We start from the raw sequence: 22835 nt of genomic DNA, 5'->3' as shown, positions 1-22835 counted from the left end.
TCTATCTATCTATCTATCATCATAAATACATTTAAAATGAATATATTTTTAACTATTCAAGCAGATAAATAGATGGAGACCTGGGCAGCAGGCATCAGAGGAGACATCTTGATAACCAGAGTACTTTCAGTCAGGTGTATGTAGTCATGTGCAACAAAGTATTGCATGTATTTACACAATGGTTGCTGCATATATCACTGGCAATTGTAACTGGTGTCTGACAAACGGCACGAATCGCAGGGCCAAAGGAAAACATGTCTGGTCACTTTATCACTTTAGGTCATATTTATGTGCTTTTATATGGTATACATTTAAAAAGCATATGAAAAGGCAAATTATGATAATTGTAGTTAATTGGATCAAGCCCATGTGATGTACAATTAATTGTATAATTTATGTACATGCATGAGGTCATGGTATTTCTCTGTAATGAATAATACCACGCTGCTTTAATTTTCCCAGAGAGGATAGGCTGCAGTCAGTGACCCACATCTCAGTGCATTGAACTGCTTAACTCAGACTGTTGTTTTATTCAGTGCACTGTCAACAGACGGGTGAGGAGGAGGAAGGAGGGGCGGGGGGTTTATACCTATCGGCCACTGTGATTGGACGCTGGATCCGGCTCCTCCTCGCCATTGGCTGCTCGCGCTGTCACTCTGGATCTGTTATCGCCGCTTCCCGCGCCATTCGGCGTGCACGCGCAGGACAAGCAGGCACGTAACCGCTTGGAGACTGTCTGGAGTCTGTCTGAAATTGATAAAATTGGAGATGGGAGTTTTTTTTAACATCTCTTTGCACATTTACAAGGAAGCCGCCTGCTGGAAATGGGATTTTTTTTTTGCTCTCCTCCTCAAACGCCTTCGCTCACGAGTCGCCACGCTCAGCCCAAATATATATTTTTTTAGATAAACGCTGTGAAAGTTTTTTCTTCCTGCAGTCTATCAGCAGACAGCTCTTTATGCACAGGCAGGTAAGACAGGCGCCGAAGTGCAAGTTGGCTGACACACAGTCATACTGCAGCATTTCACATTAGCCAGAAAAAAATGGTTTATTTTTTAATGTTTTGAGGAGAAAATTAAATTAAAATTTGCTTGTAATTTAAATTATCCACTTATCGTAGCAAACTGCAGGTAGCCCGATAAATGTTTGCCGTTAAAATAAGTCATGTATTGTGTGTGTGTGTGTTTTCCTGTTTCTTACACGAATTCCACACAGCAGCTGTATTGTTTTGGAGGCTTGACCTCGTTCACACTACTTCAGGAGGATGCGCAGGTGACGCACCTCTGCTGACGTGAGGTTGTTGATTAACCCCACGCGCACTTAAGCTGGGCTACCTGTTACTCAGCAGACACCTGAGGGAGGGGGGGCGGAGGGGGGTGGGGGACCCGGTCTTATGTGGACTCATCAATTCTCTTCTTAACCCTTTCAGCTGTACAACCATAACAATTTAGAATTACAAAAAGCACCAAACAAAAACCTTTTTTTTTTTTTCATGCACACGTGCTAATTGCACTAATCTAAACTAATCTGTGTGACCCTGGGGTGAGGTAATGTGAATCCTGTATGAATTATATATATATTCTTTCTTTTCCTGCCCTTGTTTATGCTCTGCAGGGGATCAGCAGGCTGGAGTTCAAGAGGAGTGCACCATCCAGAAGGCAGCCTGCACCAGCTCAGAAAGGTTGGTTTCTGGTAGTGGGTTCACTTTTTAAGGGGTTCACTGATGCAGGGTGATACTGCATACGTTTAATGAGGTTTATCAGATTGTTGTATTTATTAGCTACAATGTTTTAAGACACTTGCTCTAAATGTTTAGTAGTATTTACGTTAAAGTTCCCACAAGTAGCGACAACGTGACATAAAGTGTATGTGTCGGCTTTCTTTCGTGCTATATTTTAGTCCATAGCTATAACACAACAACATTTTAATGTAATATTAAATCTGGCTGCGTCGTCTCTTTAAATGGAAGGTTCTAGATGTTTTGTGCATTGTTTTTAACACACCCTCAATAGCTGAGACGGATATATTTGATATATATTTAAAATGAAATCAGTTAGAACAAAGCTTGTCCACACTTTCAAAGAGGTTAATGGTTGTATTATTTCCTACCCAAATTGATGAGCTTTTGCATCTTGCTGTGCAGACATGAAGGAGGATAAATCCAAACTTAGACTCAACTAAAAACAATGTGGAAGTCAAATGAAGTTGTGTTGGGACAGTGCATGTGTACCTGATCTGCTGCTGCCTCAGACTTGTCTAGACGCTTTTGCTCTGTCACTGCAGTTGTCTGCAGACAGTTAAGTCATATGACTTGGGGGAGCCCTCTTCCCTCCTCCCAGCGTCTGCTCTTTTAGGGCAAGATGGCTGCTATAGCAGTCATGTTATTCATGACGTATATGAATTGATGTTAGCAGAAAAAACATGCGAAGGCTGGTGATGCATTGTACTTCAGTGACACAGCCCACTGCTGCTCAAGCATATATTGCACCAAGAACAGCACAGTGAATGTTTAACAGGTTTTTCTAACCTAAATTATTTGTGTTTAGTTGATTTTAATGATTATTTAATCACTAGTCACCATCCTTGAGTAATGCAGCCCTGGATCTGGACAGTTCCGATGTTATTATGCAATTCTTCACTTGATGGAAGTTTATTCCTCCCTTGTTTCTCTACCACTGCGTATCTGTCTGTTATTGGTACGCTTGGTAGCCATTTTGTTTGATTCATCACCCCCAATTGGTGCCAAAGGCTTTCAGGGTAAAATCTTTATTATGAGCAACCAAAATGGCTCTACATATTATATAAATGTCTTCGGCGTCTTTTGATTTTTAAATGTTTCTATTTTTATAATTGGTATATACGTTTATACTTAAAAAACATCTTCATGTTTCTGTTGAATATACAAGTACACATACTTACAATTGGTATTTCTATGATAATTACAATATCTTACAGACAGCTTGATAGAAATACAAGTAGAATCTATTAATCCGTAGTTATTCAGCATTTCTGAACATGTGGCGAAGCACACTGTGGAGGCAACGGTGTGAACACAAGTATCATTTTATGTAATGTGAAATAATCTATGAATGGTTTTGATATTGACTTCTAAAACATCTAATACGAAAAACATCTGTTTATATTTTTGTATAAATTAGCATATTTTGTGGATTTTGGACTAATTACTGACTCTGATTCCAATAGATTGCATTGCTTATCAGTTAGAAAGAAAAGGTAATTGTAACAGGTTACATTTTATTATCGTTTATTATAGCTTTGTTGCTTTAGACTCAGTTGCCGTAATAATAGTCAGTGAAACTTATCTTAGTATCATAATTTCTATTTTAAAAAGTAGTTATAACACGATAAAATCAGCCTCTTATTTTCACGGAAGATTCAGTTTTAATATACTGCAACCTGTCTTTTAGTGAATTTGCTGAAGCACTACTTCGGTTAAAGTGAAGGGAAGATTTAATTTGAAAAGTCATAAATTCCACCGAGCAATGAGTTATTAAATGTGTTATTAAAACAGTCAAAGCAGCTGCAATATTGTTTTCACAGTCCAATCTTTCAGTGAGGGAGGGTGAAGGCAATATTAACTTTGGCTTTAAAAAGTGCTCCTAGCCTCAGTCTGACATTACAAGTTACTTTCACTCAGTGAGTCTGTGATATTTATCTGTTTGCCATATCAGTGACCAGCCTGGACAGATCTCTTCATTATCACCTACTTAGTGCATACTCGTCTGCTCCCAGACAGCTCCTTTAGTCTCGTCTTGTCATATTGCTTAATGATTTTTGAGTTCTCGTTGATTATGTTTTCACCAGAGCGTACAGAAACACTTAAAACATGCGGTATTTTTTATTTTTCAGGTCTGTCCCAAACCTGATCCAGTGTCTGACAATAATGATTGGACTTGCAATTAGAAAGCTAAGGGCAAACAAAACGAGTTTTAGGATTGTACATATATCTTTGGGTAACTTGTTGCAATTTCAGATTGTAGGTCTAAATAAACATCTCTGCCAAATATACTGTATATTATCAGATTATGCCCTTTTATCGGCGTGGCTTCCAAAATTGTTATTGTTTTTAAAACCTAAAATTATGGTGCATCACAAAGTTATAGCAGGTTCTTCGATGTTGGTGACCATTTGTCATTTGTAATAGTGACCACAATACTGAGTGGATGAAGATTTGTGTGTTTATTGCATGCAGATTAGACATTAAGAGGTGCATCACTTTATACTATCATTCCTATTCCTAATTTATGCGTTTTTATATCACCTATTGTAAAGTAAATATTATAACACACAACTACAACTCATGCATTTTTTAGAATGGTAAACTACTGTTAACAGCCATTATATGCTTTCAAATCAGCGATTTGATTGCGCCCTATGCAACATAGTATTTATTTATATATTGTAACTTTTTGACTGCAAATTTAGCTTGAACGTGTTACAATCTGCAGAGTTATGAACCAAACAAAAATAAAATAGCTTTTTATTTTGAAGCTTGTCTTCCTTTTCGTTCTGCTTTTTATTTCCCATGTCTGTGTCAACATAATGTGTATCTTCACTATATCCGAGCCGAACAATCGTTTGATGATGTTTGTTTTTTCTTTTTTTTGTTCAACACAGGAGATCCATGGTTTCTTGTATCCTGTCATGCCTTCATGTTTTCGACGCTGGAGCGTGTCCGACCAAATGGTAAGATCTGTGTTGACCTGTTCATTAAAGCACATTTGGGCATGTTAAAAGTTGAGAAAAGCAATTCTAGGAATGCTTTAAGGTGCTGCAGTGAGTGAGTGAATGTGATTGCCTGAGGGAAATATCAGTCTGGTGCACAGACCAGTGTTTATAGAGGTTGAGCTCTGGCTTGTATTGCCAGTTCTACATGATGTGATGGTGAGAAATGGCTAATCAAATTCAGCGCTGCCATTCACTCGTCAGCAGCAATCATTTTTTATTAACACAGATTTGTGATCTCTTCATAAGATAATCATGGATATGGATCTCGTAACTTTCACTTGAGGCTTAGCCGGAAAATGCTGATGCAAGAAGGGCTCCGAATCTTCATCCTGTTTTTCTATTGGCTCATTGTCTCCACCCACAGTGCAGTCACGAGGTCTAACATCATGATGATGTCTGGAGAAAACAGGCTTTCATCTAGGCTCTAATGCTGCCTGAGCTATAATGAAAAGATTTCTTGGGTTATTTCTGTGCACATACAGAGTAAAATTTGAACATGCTTCAAAGCATTGTTCTGTACAAGAGCTGCACCTGCCATTGTCTGTTGTAAACGGTGGGTTGTTTATCTCACCAGCCTCTGCTGCGTAATGACGCAGTTTCCTTTGACATTGGTATGGCATATTTTAAATCAAGGCCTTCACTGTATTTTAAGGAGTCTCCTGGCAGACTGCCAAAACATGGATCCATTTGCCTTTTCCCTCCTAAAAGCACAACTGCACAGCTGTGACCCTTTGCTGGTCCTAGCCATCGATAACTCAAAGCCAGCAGCGTCCATTTTAGGTTTAGGCAATGGCGAAAGAGATGAACTGTAATGTAGCTTGTAAAAAATGAAATCTGAACTCGCAGCGTAAATCCTGTTAGAAAACGGCACGAATTTTGAGGGATAAGCAAACTTTTCAGTGGAACAGTTTTCAAAATAATACTGAACTGGACTGAAAGGGTACATGTAAAAAATACTTCTGTTGAATTTCAGTTTATGATTTATAGGTTTACTTTTTGTCAAATACAACGCGATTAATTTTTATTTGGTCGAGCATTTTGATTTTATCATGAAAATGTCCTGTTTTATTTTCATTCTTTTTCATTCTTTTTTACAAACGCTTTCGATGGATTTAATATGGTTTACTTTGGTAAAGTCTTAAATTAAACGTCGAAGCATTAATTAAATTGTAAACATATAATTATATACTACAGCAACATAATATTAACAGTACAAAGTAAAATTATTTGCTATGAAAATGTTGAGAGCGATGCACAGTTTCTGCGGTTTATTTTTTATTTTTCATCACAAAAATGATCCAAGCTAGAAGTTCATCAAAAACATAAGGTGATGAGTAAGTCATGCAATTTACTTGAATCAAAAAATATTTTCCAACGCAATGAGAATATAATTTTTTGATACGATTGATGATTTGATCTTACAATTAGAATTTTTCATCAGATAATATTATATTAAGTATTATTAGTTCTCAACGCAGTTAAATTGTGTTTTACAGTATTTATAAAGCACTGACTTAAAAAAATATACGCACATTAAAAAAGCGAGTCGGGCATTATAAACATTATTTAACACAAATTATTTTGATTTTATTTTACCTGAGTAATAAACGACATTAGTTTATAATTGTGAGGTCGCTATTTTGTGTCTGATTTGTACGATGATATTATGAAATTATTTTATTTTCAAATACTGTTGAATTATACATAATGCCATTTTTGTTGCATAAAGCTAACTGTATACACATATATATTAAAATGTAATTAATGTAATAAAATATTTTACTGTTTATGTATATATTACGCATACTGATAATTAAAGCAGATACAGCGATATATAATGCTGTATTATTTGAATGTTATACCGCATTAATTGAAAATTCTTACTCTTAAAAGTGATCTTTATATCTTACAATAAAGTTAGTTGCATAGGATGTATATGCTCTTTAAATTTAAATCCACCCACTGTAACATTTATTTAAAAGTACTGTATATTGTGATGTAGAACTGCTAACCTGACTCACTGAAAGGGTTAGGTGACCTTTACCCTCTTGAATACTTGTTTTCGTCCACTGTTAAGACCTCGTGTGAAAGCCAGACTGTGTTCTGATGCCACATAACACAACAGTGGCTGTCAGTAACATATTAAGCTGGGCCTCTGCTCTCTTGCCATGAAAATGGAGAGAGAAAAGGCACTTTGGGTTTATGCATGTGTTGTGGTTTCACGGGAGAAAGAGCCAGCTCGGAATTACCAAACCTGTTTGGATTGTTTATTTAATTTTATTTGCTCAAACCTGTTGACCTTTTTGTAGATGGTACTAAACAAGAGAGGTTTACTTCAGCTTATATTGCAAGTTCCATTTATAAAGCAGGCAGTAAGGACATTTTCTAGTTGTAATCATGCACACTCGAACTAAACTATTTCAGCTGTTCTCAGAATTTAATTCTTGATTGTATTAAATAGTTATTCATGTCAATACTTCAGTTCACCACAAACGCTTTTGATAATATGCCATATTGTTTTTTCTTGTTTAGATCTAATATTTCTGCTGATCAGTTTCAGTTGAGTATGTTTGCTTTATTACTGTACTCATGATGCCCTAATATTAGAATAACAACATGAGTGCCTTTATGGGGTGTATTTTGCAAACTATCTTGTTGTCTGCACAAACATAATTTCTGAGGTATGAAATTGATATTGGGTTAACAGTAAGATCTTTGCCTGCAGATAGCAGACCTTTTGTTTAGCATTAACACAACCACAATACACCACAAACTGACTGAGCAGAGGATTTAAATTGCAGGTGCAACATCAATATCAACATGAATATTAGATCCTCATTAGAAGAAGGCTACCTTCCTGAAATTGCACAGTGACTATACTGTAAATGTCAGTTGTCACAACACTTTTTTGGGCTTTGTGAAAGGTAAGTAAATAACTTGATTTCTTTGATTGCAGTGTTGTGTGAATGTTTGCCTGCATTTGTTTTCCACTGTTTGTGACCCAGCCACTCTTAAGATGTGCACATGCAGCATGTCCGTTCCCACTCAGCTGCGTAGCATTGACAGCTTCAGCAATACTTCCTGTTTTAATTTGACTGCAAATCCACCACTGACTTTTAAATGGAGTGTGCTCATCTATAACATCCTCATAAACGGTACAAAGAAAGCAGTAGGCCTGGGTGACCACTGTTTGACTTCAGAGCAAGGTTGCATGCCTGCTTAGACTGAACAGCAGCCTGAACAAGCACTTACTTTCTAGAAGGAAACTTTTGGCCTGAGATGAACTTCTGCTATTTTACTTAAGTCTTAACTTTCTCTGAATTCTTAACACATACCGCTGGATTGAGACCTTACAAATAGTCTAGTCTAAGTTTCCAACAAAACCGTTACACATGAGCATTTAACATACTGCACGGTGCTTCATGAAGATTCAAACAGCAGGGTCAGTGCTTGTTGTACTTCATCTTATATGTGTATGGGTGGACTTTTAATGTATTTTTAGACAAAAACTTGGTGGGGGGGAAAAAATGGTTGCTGTTGGTAAGAATGGGAAACTGTCAGTTATCTAACCCAGGTCTACCTTGCTCTCAGCTGGGGTTTTTAAGCTGGCCAGACCCTGTTCAGCTCTGGTATGAGAGGTTGAACGTAAAGTACATAATGTCTTTGTAACACTATAGTCACACAGTGATATTTAAAATACAAAAAACACTCTGCTAATGATAAATGAACAGATATTTGTTAAGTTTGTACACATTTTAATAAAGGATCAATCAAATTTGGTTATTTGGTTATTGAAGATCTGGTACAATAAAAGCAATTGTTCTTACCAGAGTGAGTACAAACATCTGGTCAGACTGTAATATGGTACTCTGAGAACCGTTTGTGTTCATCTCTAGTCCGCTTAGCTATAAATTTAGCTTTTTTCAACCCTAAAGATGCTTGAACAAGTGTCACAAAAGAGAAACTATAAAGTTTTATACATGTTTAGTCTATGCACTCACCGTGTTGAATCCCAGGTGTAAAAATAATATTGCAGCAACTACCTTTAACCCGGTTCCATAAGACACAATACAATCTACTGTTACAGTTAGTTCTAAACGCTGAAAACCCTGTATTTCTCTCAATCATTCTCATTTCTTTCTTTATGTAATGAATGTGTAAAAAAAAAAAAATACTCTTGACATGCCACAGCATTAACATTTACCCCAGTTCAGGAGCTTTACTGAAAGTTTACTTCCAAGTTGGATATGTGAGACTTGAGGGTGTGCTTGCATTTTTCCCTAATTGGGGCTTATTTTAACACACCTGGAATACCTGCTTTCACTCTGCCATTTGACCTTTTGTGAATTAAGACAGCAAGGCAGAGTTAGAGCTCGTCAACTCGGCGGTACATCATAGCGAGGGGAGGCCGCACCATGACTAATTAGTAAATCTCACTCCTCTCAAAGGTGAAAAAAATTATTTCCTTTGCTGGGAGGTTGGGGGTTGATGAGTAAATACCCACCTGTACCAAGTTGCAGTAACCTAATAAGTCTCCCTGGACTTTGAAAGTGAATATTTCATATTTCACTGATCTCTAACAGCTTTTCTGCATGTCTCATATTTGACTCCCCATAAGCCATCTACGATGGGTAAAGGGGAAACACAGACTGCAGGGTCTCTTTCCTGTCGCACAATGGTGTGCAAAGGTCAGGTCTAATGAAGTCGGGGGTGTGACCCCTAGTATTCAGTGACTTTGCATGGGCCCCCATCCCACCGCTGCAACCATGCTAGTTAATCCCTTTTTGATCCTAATTGATAGGAATTAACATGATCCTTATCCAGGAGCTGTGTTTTGTCTTCCACAGCCCTTCTCTCTGGGTGTCAGTGACACAAAGTGTGAAAGCGTTAAACCAAATGTGAAATTGATATTTTTCATGTTTGTGTGCTTAAAATCTCCCTGTGTTTCTAAACACTCACACAAAAGTGCTCAATGTTCAGTGTTTGCCCTTTGAGGCTCTTAACAGGACTTAGCACATGACCTCTAGAATCCGACTGTGATGTGAATGGTACCAGCCCATTTCCAGTTTGTTTTCCTTTGAGTCCTTTTATGTTCTAGGTGATTACTGCCTTTAACTCTTAACTAATTACCCTCTTTAAAATGTTTGCAGTGACTTTAAGTCAGTGTCCCTGTCACTTTTATGAAAGTGCAGATACTGCAGGATGATGTGCAGGTGTTGTACCAGTTCCCAAGAGCTTTATCTTAATACCATCTTCAAAAAAAAAAATTGTTTACATTCTATGATCTTTATACTGCAAACCCTGTAACCCTCAACTGAATGAACTATTTATCAATTATCAGTGTTTACAGGTAGGCACTATTGAAACATTTTCATTTCTTCTTACAGCTGACCCGTTGTTAGATTTTATTCTAGCAATTAGAAGTTGTAGTCCATTTTACTAAACTATATTAGACCCCTTTCATGTTGCAACGTCTAAAGTGTTCCATTATTCTTCCATCTGCGTTGGCTGTGTTTTAAATTTACACTGTAGCCAGAAATTGCAGTATTTTGCCGCTTGGCTCTGGGAAAAACCCTTTTATTCATTTGAATAAATTGTCATAAAACTGAAACTGGTTTCAGTCTGAGCGGTGAGTGACTGACTGAATAATACAAGCAATAAATGAATAATAATTCAGGATATTTAGAAATATTTCATAAAACGAACTTCTCATAAACTCCTTATAATTTTACAAACCAGTTGAAGATAGATTATTCAATCAGAAATTAAGGAATCATGCGGCTATTTGGAATGAACACAATGAGTTTTTGTTTGAGCTTGATCACATGATTAGTTTGTTAGATTTTTACAGTTTTGAATGTATATGTAAGTGGGGTTTTTTTGTGCATGATGATGACTTACTTTTAAAAAGTTAAACAGGAAATCAATTAAGTTAACCCTAACATGGTAGTGTTTAACCACGTTCAGTCTTAAAATTATTACTACAATGGGGGACAGGTCTAACCTGCCATCAGTATACCTTTTTTTTTATTCAGTCACACTGAAAATAACAATGAATGCAAAGGTGATTTCCCCTGCCTATTCTTCCAAGATTACAGCAAGGCAAGTTGTTGAGTTTATTTATAGCAAACATACACTATTAAAAAGTGTTACCTATAGCAAAATAATGATGTATATATGATTTAATTGTAGAACTATTTTTCTATAACTGAGTTCTGTGGGGCATTACCTATAAAAATAAGTAATTACAGTAGGCAAACACTGACTAGCTAACTGCTATAAATGGGCATGATTCATATAGTAGATACACCCTTGAGCTCTTGCTAAGTCACAGTAACTTTTAGTAAATGTTTTTGCATCTGATCCAAACACCAATCATATCTGTTTCTTCCATAAATGTATGTTTATCAAATGTTTATTTTAAGCCTGTATATGGACAACCATATGTGTGATCTTTTTTCTCGCAGTATTCTCAAACCTGCACAATTAAGAAGCATGCCTTGCCATTGTGCTCAGCAGTGTGCAACAGCCCACTTTAGCTGGAAAATGCCAGGTGTCGTGTTGGTTCTTGTTGGTTTCACACAGCAACTCTAGTCCCTCCCTGGAACGCAGTTCTCAGGTCTCCATAGGATTGAGTGTTATTTCCAGCTTGTTTGTTGCAGTGAATAATGAGTACTCTGTAAGGCCTGATGACATAATTTGGAGATTGCTATGGAAAAATAACTAATTATGGAGCTAAGGAAGTACAGATTGGGTGTACGCTTGTGTACTTCACTTGACTGGCACCACCTGCCCTCTATATGTCACACTCACTTCACTTATCCCACAGTTGTGAAACCGAGCTGGTGTCTGCCAGTTATGTGCAAACCCCCAGCAGACACATGCACAATGAATCAGTAGTGGGCTGGACTTAATGCTGTTGTTATTTAGATTTTATTTACCCATAAACAAAGAATTAGAAGGAGATGATGTACAGTATTAAGAGTTTGGTGGAAGAAGGATTCAGAGTTAGCAATAGAAAGAGAACTCCCCTCAGTGTTGCTGTCTTCTCTGAGAAAGTGGAAGTCAGAGTATCTGGAAGTTCTGGAAATACTGTATTTGTTTGTAAGCGCTTGAAGCACATGTGGCTCACTGGACAGTATTTATCAGATGTTGTGGCTTGACCTGCTGGTGAAAGAGCTTTGGTTTTCTTGCATTTTGTCTAAAATATTTTCTAAATTGTTTTGGGAATAGAAATTTACCAGGACAGGATTGTGGTGTATGATCTAATGCGGCACTGTATAAGGGGTTTGCCTCAGTTCTGACTGTAAATCTCATTTCTCTGCATTATTTTGTTCTCCACACAAGCACTACCTGCTTGAAAAAGTGGCAAAGTAGTTCATGAATATAAAACAGTTTTCTATTTGTAAGACTTTTCTGTATGATTGCCTGAGCTTATAGAAAAGCAAGTTTTAACATTTATGCCAGCATTGCACTGGTATAGTAAGGTCAAACAAATTAAGTGAATTTCTAAAATTGTCATGACATTAACCTTTGTGAATAATAATCGGCTGATACCTACAGTGGGCATCTGATTCCCACACAATTAAAGCAATATTTTACTTCTGCACAATTTGCCAATGAATTGTCATCTTGCGGCAAACCTCACCTTAACAAAACTCCACAGTTTGGTTTTAGCTGCCCTGGAATTTCGTATTCTCTTCTGGTCTACAGGCATTTCTTCTGTCTGTCTGACTGTTTTTTATCAATAATTGCAAGGCCAAAAAATACTTCTTGAGCAAACAAAGAACAAAGAAAAGCAACATCAGCCACACCAGGTTGTGTTTTTTTTGTTTTTTTGTTAGAGGTTTGACTTTCAGTGCTGAAAGGGTAACCAAAGCAAGTGCAAGTGGGCATCATCATTACAAAGGACAACCAATATGGTTGGCAACTAACTGTCCAAGCCACGTGAAAGTCTGCAGCATTCTAGAGCAGTTATATGCTTCATTGCTGAAGTTTGGAACTTGTACTTTTATTTGGAAAAAACAACTTATTCTCCTCTTGGGCTTTGTCACAAGAACAGGCAGATCACAGCAGCTCACTGCTGCAGTTATTTTACTTTCTCCATATTGTTTTTATATGAACTGCTTCTCCTAGAAATGACACGGATGAAATAATCTGATGTAAAAGATGATGCAGGGTGTTGCTGCATCACAGCAGGGATGAGAAGAGCTTGTTGTCATGTTTGAAGTAGGTGTTTTAAGCCATTGAAGTCTACAGTAATTTCCAGTCTTCTCAGGATATAGCTGTCAAAAATCATGCCAGTAGACTGTCATTCGCATTCAGAATCTTTTTAAGAATCGGCTTATTTGTCTGTGCTATTTGACCATTTTCAGCTACTTAGATGTGCACCCTTTGGTGTGTAACCGCAGTTCTTTTGCTTATTTTTTTTTTCGTTATTTTCATGCATCTCACTTTTATTTGAACTTATTTAAATATGGATTAAAAACTGGTCCTGGATATGATTTATAATGGAGAAGGAAGCAAGAAAAGCAGATAGAGAAAATTAAGACCTGTAGAGAATAAAAAGTAAAAAGGTAAACGATTCACCGAATTGCTGTTTTATGTAAGACTTGCATAAAAAACTGCGATGTCATCCTGGGATACTGTATATTTAAATCTAAAGCATAATTTAAGAAGTTGTTAAAATTACATGAAATTCCAGTACTTAAAATCAGCTTTACATAATTTCTCTGGTGTTTGAATAAGAAAATCTTTATTAAAAATTGTCTTTTGGTGTTTTACCTTGAATATTCTGCATGCCCTAGCCCTACCAATACTATGCGTATATCTCATGATTCATTAAAACATTAATTTGTTCTGGCAATACTCTTAATTTCTAAAATCCTACATATCTACATTCAAAGTTAGGGTGACAGGTCTATCTGAATCATACATTCATTCATTTAAAACTGAATCCTGTGCTGTAGCTGGTTGTATTTACTGTAATCCTGCTATGTGCAGGTATAGACAGAGTTTAAAGAGTTTGAGAATCCTTTAACATCAAATTTAGGCTTAATAACTGAGTGATTTTTGGCTAATTATATAATTTGTACATCTTTCATCATTGCTTGGCTTGTGCCAGTGAAGAGCTGAATTTAGATTTTGAGCTTTGTTATGAAATCAGTTTTCATAACAAAGCTAGTAGTCCCATATGGGCAGGCTACTCAGTCCAACTTCCCAATGCTGCACATTCACCTTTCTCCAGACAAAACCATTCAAGATCAAGGGCAGCATCACCTTTGCCACTAATGAGGTTGTTTATTTACCAAATTTCCTTGTGGACTGTGAGAGGAAAACAAGACATGCATAGCAGAGCATATTATCAGCATTAGTAAAACAGAGCTCCAAAAGCTCCAAGTTATACATTTTTGTGACCGTATAACACCTTGTAGCACACCTGAAGTACCTGCATCTTAAAAACACATTTCATAGAGGCTGCTGAAGTAAACAGAACACATTATTATAACCTGATCTAAGTCTGGATTTCAGATATTCCAGATTCTTCTAAATACCAATTTTAATAACATTTGCTACTTTATATTCATCTCATGTCAGATTATTAAAATAAAAAATACCAAAACTTTGACAGCAAAGACGACCAGGTGACTGAAATGTCCTCATTTGACCATGCTTGTGCTGGGCTGCTACTGTAAAGTCTCACTGCACATACAAAATGGCCATACACACTTGATACATGACAAAGAATCTCAGCTCTGAAGTAACTTCATCATAACTGCAAACAATGTTATAAATGCAAGTAATATTATGTGGAATGCCAGTTAGCAGCATTTGCAACTATAATAGAGGCCTAATAATCAGCACTAGGATTTATGGGAGTTTTCAAGGCAACATGAGCTGCAGTTAGGCCAAATAATCTGCGCCCAAACAGCAGCTGCATCCGTAAAAAATGTTTAGGAATGGTCAAAAGTCATGACGCCATGTGCAAAACACTGACACAGAGCTTTAACAAAGTAGACTGGGTACAAGGTAAGAGTAACAAATGGGAATATGACAGATATACAGCATGCCGATTATGAGGTTGCAAATACTGCTGACAGACCTTTTTCACAGCAGCCATTTTGACCCGGAATAGTAGGGTAAACAAAGGTGTTACCAATAATACTAATAACTGTTCCATTTATTGTAGCAGAGCCTTTCCAGTGAGCCAACATGTACAATAGCAGCACCCTGACTCTGTTTGATCTGAATGGTAGTATCACTGGTAACGCCTGTGTTTACCCTACTATTTCATGTAAAATAGCTGCTGTGAAAAAGGTCTGTTGGCTATTAACAATGCTAATTTAGCAATTCAAAGTTTAGAATCCTTTCGGCTACAACATACTTGGGCTTTTATAGTTGCGTTTATGAATAATGTACTATGTCTTAAATTATTTTCCCCTTTTATCGACTGTATTGTATTAAAAACTCAAAACTATCACATATTTTAGTGTTTTTCTTCTCATTTCCATCACAGATCTATCCACGTGGTCCATGTTGGTACAACATAGATTAGTTTAAACTGATGAAGAGCCTCTGGGCATTGATGGTTTGCAATAATAATGATGTATGTGTGGCACAGTTCTCTATTTATATATACAGAATTCCATTTCTACTTAAATCCATCAATGCTTTGCAGACCTGCTCATCAGTGCCCATGTACACTGCTTTATTTGCTGATTTAGATTGGTTCCAATCTCTGCGTAAATGTGTGAGGCTTTACTGTATGTTTGCTTATCTGTCCAGCCATCCCATCTATTCAAACAGCGTTCCTTTCATTTAAGGCTGTGTGCTGGCTGGGCTTTTTTTTTTTGTTCCTGGGACCTTTTCTGTTATTTTGGGACCAGATGGCGAGGGGCACGGAAGCGCCTCTTTTGTCCGGGCGCCCCTGTGAAAGGAGGCTGTCCTCCCTAATGTAATCAGCGGCACCGGAAGGGTCCATTTTGGGCTGTGAAAGAAGACAATCGGGTCTGGACACGTCTAGATTACAGAAACGCAGAGTTCATCTCCCGACCCTGCCCCCTTTGACCAAGGCCCTGGCATGGAGGATCCTCATCTTTGATCAGTGGAGGGTGGAGGTGCTGATCCGACCTCACGAGGGCCAAAGGCCAGCCCCCCCCCAACCCTGTTTACCCTGCACTTGGCTGCTGCTGACACCTCCTTCCGGAAAGAGCCAGGGGGTAGTGGGTTGGTTTGGGCATGGGGGGATACCGTGACCTGTCTAGACACCGTTGCTTGTTGCCCTGGTGTTGCCAAGGGGACATAATGAACTTTGACCTCAAATGTAGTTGGTTAGAAGCCACTCTGGTCATCTAAGAAAGATTTTTTTTTCTTCTTTTTTATTTTCAGAGTTGGGGGTGGGGAAATGAGGCGGGGGTATGGATGTGACCCACATATACACAATCTGCTTTGAGGGACCACAAGCATGAATTTGTTGGCAAAACTTCCCTTTTTTATTTTAATAAGTTCCCTTACAGGACATCAGGACAAGTGTGCAAGACAGAGAACAATATTGCTGACCTCTGAAATGACAACGTTGCTCTCCTGAGAATTTTATGTTTGTTTGCTTGACACTCTTGGAAGCAGGACTGATTTTGTTTTTTTAATCTGTTACTCTAATACCAAGAAGGTCGTGCTGTTTTTAGTACATGATTGTTTTTTGCATTTGATACATTTTTGGTCATTTTATTTCTCATGCACAGTAAGTAATCTTTGAATTTGATATATGTTTTGTCTTCTTACATATAATATTCAACAGGCAGTTTGTAGGTGAAACAAAGAAAAATATTCTTACATATTCTTACTCATAGACTCAGACTCAGTATTTTGTAGTACTTGTCTTCTTGAGCTGTTTTTATGTTGTGGATTGTTGAACCAAATACGGTTCTCTACTTTGGGCAGACATACAGTAATTTTGCTTATTGATTTTATATTGATTTTATATTTCAGTAAATAAAAGTGAAGCACATGTGCAGCACTTTTCTGAATTTACTTTTTTCTTAATTTGTATTTTTAGTTAGGAGCACAGAGAAATATTTGAAATTATTATTATAATATATATTATGTAACATTAACACTGACATACAGTATTGCTATATACTGAGTATTTTTCAATTAAAACACATGCAAATGTCTCCAAACTGATATTTTTTGCAAATAATTAGGATACATTTTCTCTTATTGTTTCAGATAGTCAGAATAATGTAATTAGTGTGTTATTCTCTAATGAAAATCTTCCGCCGTGCATACAGTGAGTTGTTTGTATCTGCTTATTTATTACATGACATACTTCGTCTTGTACCTAGAGTCCCTGGTTTTGGCCTGAACTACAACATAGCTCAATGTGCGAATTGGCTTTGATGTTGAGGCTGTTCTTCAGGAGTGGGTGTAGCGATTCTACCATCATGGCCGCCACTACCAACCCCGCCCTCTCGCCTGCCACTCAGGAACAGTTAAAATGGCAGCATGCAGCAAAATGAGTGAGAGGGAGAAAAAGAGAGACGCCCACTACTGTGAGCTAAGGCACGGTCGAGTGAGCTGTAACTCGCCTTGTATGCCAACTCAAACTGAGATGATTATTTTTTGGTGCATTCGGCCGTCTGAGTACAATGTACAATCTAGAGAAGTCTAGACAGGTAGATGGTGCTGAAATCAGTGAAGGGTTAACTTCTTTTGTCACCACTCTATCCAAAAGTAGTTTGCAATAGTGCTCAGCCACAATTTCTCCGAATGTAGAACTACGTGTAGCAGTAGAGTAATCTTTTAAATGATTGAGTTTGAAAAAAATCATAACATAATTGGTGAAACCATGGTGACACCATTTTCATAGTACAAACGCAGCTAAATGGAAAATATTTAAGCTAAATGTCATTTTTTGGGTTCAGTGTGACCCTTCCTATTTGGATTTGGTGGGCTGCCATTTTATTCTCCAAATTATCAATTGCAGCCTGGCACAATGGAAACGGCGATTTGCTGATAATCACCAAATTTTCTGCTCTGTAGCATCTAAGATGTAAAAACAAGCTATTATATTCATATATTGTATATGTGTTGTGGTTGTAATAGGTCTTAGTTTGACTTGTCAGCATTGGCCACAGCATCATTTGTATTCCAAAGTGGTGCTGTACAGTATTTCAGTGACTGCATTCATTTTTAATGTAGAAAGAACAAAGTACTGTGATCAGTGATCATTGAAGCCCTTTGCTCTTAGTCAAACGGCTCTATGCATGTGCTTATTATGTCATCTAACTAATACCAATTAAAGGCTATACGCTACGCCAACCCAACGCTGTTAGAGCTAGAGACCCGTTTAGAATGGATCACAGGGCGTAGATGTGTGTATGCAGTCTCAATAAACCGTCTGAAATTAAGTATTGCACCCAATGATTTCAAACCTTTTGCAGGTCTTCCTTCTACTTCATAACAACTCTATTGCAAGGCATTCCACATCCAAACGGCAGTGTGGAGAATTTTAAGGTAAATGTCCAAATCTTCTATTTTTAGGTCTTCCTACTCACACTGAATGACATTTTATTATTGGCTCTTGGTGTGAATATGTTTTTTTTTCTCTTCCCTCTACAGTGTAGAAAGCTGGTGGTGGACTAGGAGGAAGATGTCATGCTAAGGATGGGTTTTGGTGATGATGTTGCTGCTGTTGATGCAGCATCGAGCTCTCACTTTGTGGCTCTGTCAGCTATGATGCGTAACCACAAAGTGAGTGACAGGCCAGTCCCCGGGGAGAGCAGGGGGCCTGAGGTGAGTCAGATGTATCCTTGACCCTGTCTAGCTGTGTCAGCAAGCAACACAAACTCAGTAACAAAGGCCAGAAATGGGATGACTGTACATTGTACATCTTAATTTAGTATGTAGAAGAAGAATATAAGAGACAGTAAGAAACACAACCACCTTGACTGTTTCTGTTCAAGAGATCTGTTTTTTATTGCATAAACTCCCCTGACTTATAAATTATGAAAGTATAATGCAGCATATCACATTTAACTGATACCTTTGGACCTCTTGCATGCATTAGTATTTCCACCAAAGTACTGAATGTTTTACTCTTGGTCCTGAGATTGTTAAGAACCTGTCTCAAACATGAGGTTGGTACTGATTTGGGTAGATTCAACATTGTTTACTTCAGTGCATTACAGATACAGTATTAAACACCCAATGTCAGGTTAAGACTTTGATAAAAGATGTCAGAGAAAGATATTATTTGAAAGATATTATTTATTTGCAGTCAGAAATGTTTTTTTTAAGCTTCTTTATTCTGAAAGTTTTGTTTTGTAGTACACCTATTTTAGCTCAAATTTAGCTCATATTTTATGTTGGAGTGCTTTCAGGGAGCAGGAAAGTAGACGTCTGTAAAATTTTAAGTACTCAGTTTATTAATTAGAAACTTGAAGATGAAATTTGAGAACACCTTCGTTAGGATATATACTGTACATGATACAACAGCCAAAGAATCCTTAGTGTTCAAAGGCAAGTCAGCTACTAGTCTAGGTGTTACAATAAAATACTATGTTACTCACACCTGGCTGTTGCTTGTTAAACTAAATTGATAATGCTTAATAACTTTTTTTTCCAATCTAAATGATGAAGTACTTCATGGAAAAAACTGTATTGCAGTATAATATCAGTTGTATTCACACATTACAATTAGGTCTGATGCATTTTGCACAAACTATAGTCGTATTAGTGGTATTATCATTATATTTAGTGCTGAAACAATTGCTTAATTAATCAGTTAGTCTATCAACAGAAAATAAACCTACAACAATTTTGATAATCAAGAAGTTAAAGTCATAATTCGAGCAAAAATGCTGAACTTTTATTGGTTCCAGCTTCTAAACTGGGAGGATTTTCTGATCTTCTCTGTTTTATCTCATCATAAATTTGGACAAAAATTGTAATTTGAAGATGTCACCTCATGCTCTGAAAAATTGTGATGAGCTTTGTTTTTGTATTTTTGATTAATTGACTAATAAAAAACATAAGCATTAAACTTATCGCTAATGAAAATAACAGTTTCAGCCCTTGTTATATTAAACGAAAACATAAAGTTAAAAATAAACCAAATTGGCATTATTTTTGGTTAAAATGATTAGGAATTGTTTTGTTCAGGGATAAATATCTGCTTCTATCTGCTAAAACCATGACATCAGTATATTATGTTGAAGGTTAGTGTTGGTTTTCAGTTTCAGAAGTGCTTGTTGTGATCTGTTGTCTTAGAATTCAGTACAGCAAGAAATTTTACCAAAGCCGCTGCCAATCTTCTATCAAATGCAAAAAAAAAATCCTGATTGAACTGAAACAACTGATGCAACCTGCGTCGTGTGAAATAATTTTTTATGAACAAGTACTAACTCTTGAACGTTAACTCTTTCTGAACAAATATTTCCTTTGTGTTCTCTCATTACTGGATCCCCTTTCTGTCCAAAAGGAAAGAGGATCCTTATGTGACACATCTATGATTCAGTCATTGATGACTGCAGACTAGAAGAACTTCTGGTCAAATCACATCATAAACAACTTTTGTGAAATTAAAGGCATATTATATTATGTTTTAATTAATTCCCCTAAGCAATCACCCACTCAAGAAACCAGATATGGTGGCTACATGGGAAAAACGTACATGACTTTCTGATTTCGTCAAGTGAACAAAAAGACTCTTTATTGAAAAGTCTTGCATTTTTTTTTTCAAGGGCCGCTCAAACACGGTGTGTGAAATGAGAGTTGCCTGGGTGTGACTTTTCCAGAAAGCATCCGCTTGCTATTGTCTGCCTAGTCAACTTCTGCAGGCCCCAGCGCCCTGACTTCTATACATGAGAGATCAAGGGTTACCAAGGTGCTTTTGAGAAAGAAGGGCTCAATGTGAGAGGGGACAAACCAGTCCACAAAATACTCATTTCCTTTGCATGTTAGGTGCCCTAGTGGGGATTCAGACGGGTCACTGACACAACCACTGGGGTTGAGGGTTGAGGGTTGAGGGTTTTTTTTTTTTCTCCCTCGTTGTTCTTAATGAAAACTGTTGCTTGCCTTTTCAGTGGCTTGCATCTGCTATCAGCCTCCTATACAGTATGCGGCTTGATAATATGCTGAGTTTGCCCAAAAGAAAGTTTGTTCAGACTCTGGCTGTTTATCCGGTGCCAGACAGAGGCACCTCATGTAGAAAAGGTAAAAGTAATTCTGTCCACCTCTCATTCTTGCCAAAAAGTTCAGTCACTGAGCCACGGCATTAACTTGTATTCTAACAAGATTAAAATATATTCGTCCTGGGGATTAGCATAGTTAGGTGTCCTTTTGCCTCTTTTTTTTCCAGCACTGGTGCGGTGACAGTGGGCTTTGATCTGTGTTGCGAGGCAAGAGTCCTGGCTTGGACCTAGCCATTCGAGTGCCAAGTGTGAAATTGGCCTGATGTCATCCCCATTCTTCACCTTTTACATCTTTCACCACTTTAATTATGTTTCCGCCACAAAGCCCAGGCACCTCTGAGCAGATTCCACTCTGGCCGTAGGAAGCATTTAGAAACTGTGGGTAAATGACACAGTAGGGGAGGGGGAGGATGGTAGGGCGAGGTCATAGCAGGATGGGGCCCTTTTGTGTTTAGAGGTAGACATTGATACTTTCCTGATGTATCCTGTGCTCACTTCCATTTTTTATTTTTTTTTTACAGCACGAGAACTTTCTGAAATTGTCAGCAATACTCCAGAAAATAACTTTTATTCCAGGCATTTCTTTTTTTTACAATTTCTGCATCCTATTCTAGAAGATATGTGTATTTCTCAGGCTTATCTACCCAGATTATTGATGATTTATGCCATGTCATATATTGTGTTTTTCACAGCAATCCAATGCTTTCCTGTTGCGCGAAGCAGTAAGAGGCCCAAACAAAGACCACTTCTGATCACTTGACCACCTGAATCTCACTTCTAGAGATGAGACAAATTATTCTCAGATAGAAGCTTTTGTTCCAGGAGAATGTGCCCATGCAGCCTTACAGCTCCAGCTATTGTTCATGCATTGGTGTCCCTATCTGAACTTCAGGGAGCTTCCCTGCCTGTGAATATTTTGATGAAGGTTCCTATTGATGCGCTGAATGAAGGACCAAAACAACAGGGGTATGTGTGCATGTGAGGAGGAACAAGAAATGAATGACTTGTGTGAGGATGTGTGCGTGCCGGGCAAGAATAAAATAAAAGTGATAGTAAGATGTGTGTGTGTGTGTGTGTGTGTGTGGGAGAGAGAGAGAGAGAGTACGAGTTAGTGAGTGAGAAAGCTGTGTGTGGAGAATGGGTTACTGAGGGGCGGGAGGGGGGAAACCAGCCACCTGCAGCCATGACAGGCTTTGACCTTCATTGCTCTCTCTCTCTCTCTCTCTCTCTAGTGTGTCTCTCTTTCTCTCACCCCCTCCCTCTCTCTCTCCCTGTCTCTCTCTCTCTTTCTCTCTCTCTCTCTCTCCTTTCGACTCCCATTCCTGCCTTGTGATAGAAGCACAGGCTCCTTTCAGAGGCGGCGAGGAAGACTGACCGTCGTGGAGACAGTGCTGGGAGCAGCCCTATCTCCTCTAATGCTAGTCACCGGCCGTTAGACATGGCGTTCAAAGACTAGCGGTGCAAGTATGGAAATGCAGATAAGGCATTGTTGAGGAAACATGCCTGGGAATTGTTCAAGGCTTTCTCTTGCATAATATTTGGATGCTTTCGCAAATGTTTTAATCTCAAACCCCATGAATTTGATCCTCCATGAATGTGATCCTGAACCGCCCATAGAACGAGTGGGCGTTTGCATGGAAAGGATTGTCATGCTATGCACATTAATAATGTTTGTGATTACATTTGTGAATATTTGACATCTGGCAAACATTTATTTAAAACTATCATTGTACACATTGCTCTTTTCTAGACAATTTTAGCTAGTAATGCATTTGTTTGTTTTTTTTTCTACATTTTGTTGCCAGCAGAAGCTCAGCATTGATGGAAGGTCATGTTTACTGCTTCAGCCAGAACTCAGTTATGCTTTTCTGTATTTGTATGGAAACATATTAA

The 22835-nt window shown here is 37.8% G+C and overlaps 1 long non-coding RNA gene across 1 annotated transcript; it reads left to right on the top strand.

Annotated features, from left to right (window-relative positions):
* Positions 1 to 723: 723 nt before the first annotated feature.
* Positions 724 to 4715, top strand: LOC118323785. The gene is made up of 3 exons (XR_004796524.1): positions 724 to 970; positions 1615 to 1681; positions 4639 to 4715. It is a non-coding gene; the product is annotated as an uncharacterized LOC118323785 (long non-coding RNA).
* Positions 4716 to 22835: the final 18120 nt, after the last annotated feature.

Source organism: Morone saxatilis, unplaced genomic scaffold (assembly GCF_004916995.1).
Source record: "Morone saxatilis isolate NCDOM2014 unplaced genomic scaffold, NCSU_SB_2.0 Contig0, whole genome shotgun sequence".
NCBI classification, from domain to species: Eukaryota; Metazoa; Chordata; class Actinopteri; family Moronidae; genus Morone; species Morone saxatilis.
The sequence above is the reverse complement of the archived record's forward strand: the minus strand, read 5'-3'. Positions and strand labels throughout refer to the sequence as shown.